General features: G+C 56.2%; 1 protein-coding gene across 1 annotated transcript in view; it reads left to right on the top strand.

Moving 5' to 3' along the window:
* LOC115825411 (protein MTSS 1-like) overlaps window positions 1-2500 on the top strand; it is a 32577-nt gene that overhangs the window by 25086 nt on the left and 4991 nt on the right. The gene's annotated exons all lie outside the window — the stretch shown is intronic.

Raw genomic sequence — 2500 nt, 5'->3', positions numbered from 1 at the left:
ACCTGTCTGTCCCCTCAGTGTCCCAGCTCTCAGTCTCTCTCCACACACACCTGTCTGTCCCCTCAGTGACCCAGCTCTCAGTCTCTCTCCACACACACACCTGTCTGTCTCCTCAGTGACCCAGCTCTCAGTCTCTCTCCACACACACACCTGTCTGTCTCCTCAGTGACCCAGCTCTCAGTCTCTCTCCACACACACACCTGTCTGTCCCCTCAGTGTCCCAGCTCTCAGTCTCTCTCCACACACACCTGTCTGTCTCCTCAGTGACCCAGCTCTCAGTCTCTCTCCACACACACACCTGTCTGTCTCCTCAGTGTCCCAGCTCTCAGTCTCTCTCCACACACACGCCTGTCTGTCTCCTCAGTGACCCAGCTCTCAGTCTCTCTCCACACACACCTGTCTGTCCCCTCATTGACCCAGCTCTCAGTCTTTCCACACACACACCTGTCTGTCTCCTCAGTGACCCAGCTCTCAGTCTTTCCACACACACACCTGTCTGTCCCCTCAGTGACCCAGCTCTCAGTCTCTCTCCACACACACACCTGTCTGTCCCCTCAGTGACCCAGCTCTCAGTCTCTCTCCACACACACCTGTCTGTCTCCTCAGTGACCCAGCTCTCAGTCTCTCTCCACACACACCTGTCTGTCTCCTCAGTGACCCAGCTCTCAGTCTCTCCACACACACACCTGTCTGTCTCCTCAGTGACCCAGCTCTCAGTCTCTCTCCACACACACACCTGTCTGTCTCCTCATTGACCCAGCTCTCAGTCTCTCCACACACACACCTGTCTGTCTCCTCAGTGTCCCAGCTCTCAGTCTCTCCACACACACACCTGTCTGTCTCCTCAGTGACCCAGCTCTCAGTCTCTCTCCACACACACCTGTCTGTCTCCTCAGTGACCCAGCTCTCAGTCTCTCTCCACACACACACCTGTCTGTCTCCTCATTGACCCAGCTCTCAGTCTCTCTCCACACACACCTGTCTGTCTCCTCAGTGACCCAGCTCTCAGTCTCTCTCCACACACACACCTGTCTGTCTCCTCATTGACCCAGCTCTCAGTCTCTCTCCACACACACCTGTCTGTCTCCTCATTGACCCAGCTCTCAGTCTCTCTCCACACACACACCTGTCTGTCTCCTCAGTGACCCAGCTCTCAGTCTCTCCACACACACACCTGTCTGTCTCCTCAGTGTCCCAGCTCTCAGTCTCTCCACACACACACCTGTCTGTCTCCTCAGTGACCCAGCTCTCAGTCTCTCTCCACACACACCTGTCTGTCTCCTCAGTGACCCAGCTCTCAGTCTCTCTCCACACACACACCTGTCTGTCTCCTCATTGACCCAGCTCTCAGTCTCTCTCCACACACACACCTGTCTGTCTCCTCATTGACCCAGCTCTCAGTCTCTCTCCACACACACACCTGTCTGTCTCCTCAGTGACCCAGCTCTCAGTCTCTCTCCACACACACCTGTCTGTCCCCTCAGTGACCCAGCTCTCAGTCTCTGTCCACACACACACCTGTCTGTCTCCTCATTGACCCAGCTCTCAGTCTCTGTCCACACACACCTGTCTGTCTCCTCAGTGACCCAGCTCTCAGTCTCTCCACACACACACCTGTCTGTCTCCTCAGTGACCCAGCTCTCAGTCTCTCTCCACACACACACCTGTCTGTCTCCTCATTGACCCAGCTCTCAGTCTCTCTCCACACACACACCTGTCTGTCCCCTCAGTGACCCAGCTCTCAGTCTCTCTCCACACACACCTGTCTGTCCCCTCAGTGACCCAGCTCTCAGTCTCTCTCCACACACACACCTGTCTGTCTCCTCAGTGACCCAGCTCTCAGTCTCTCTCCACACACACACCTGTCTGTCTCCTCAGTGACCCAGCTCTCAGTCTCTCTCCACACACACCTGTCTGTCTCCTCAGTGACCCAGCTCTCAGTCTCTCTCCACACACACACCTGTCTGTCTCCTCAGTGACCCAGCTCTCAGTCTCTCTCCACACACACCTGTCTGTCCCCTCAGTGACCCAGCTCTCAGTCTCTCTCCACACACACACCTGTCTGTCTCCTCAGTGACCCAGCTCTCAGTCTCTCTCCACACACACACCTGTCTGTCTCCTCAGTGACCCAGCTCTCAGTCTCTCCACACACACCTGTCTGTCTCCTCAGTGACCCAGCTCTCAGTCTCTCTCCACACACACCTGTCTGTCTCCTCAGTGACCCAGCTCTCAGTCTCTCTCCACACACACACCTGTCTGTCCCCTCAGTGACCCAGCTCTCAGTCTCTCTCCACACACACACCTGTCTGTCTCCACAGTGACCCAGCTCTCAGTCTCTCTCCACACACACACCTGTCTGTCTCCTCAGTGTCCCAGCTCTCAGTCTCTCTCCACACACACACCTGTCTGTCTCCTCAGTGACCCAGCTCTCAGTCTCTCTCCACACACACCTGTCTGTCTCCTCAGTGACCCAGCTCTCAGTCTCTCTCCACACACACAC

The sequence above is a fragment of the Chanos chanos genome, chromosome 12, assembly GCF_902362185.1.
Source record: "Chanos chanos chromosome 12, fChaCha1.1, whole genome shotgun sequence".
NCBI lineage: Eukaryota > Metazoa > Chordata > Actinopteri > Gonorynchiformes > Chanidae > Chanos > Chanos chanos.
This window is presented reverse-complemented; position numbering and strand designations above follow the sequence as displayed.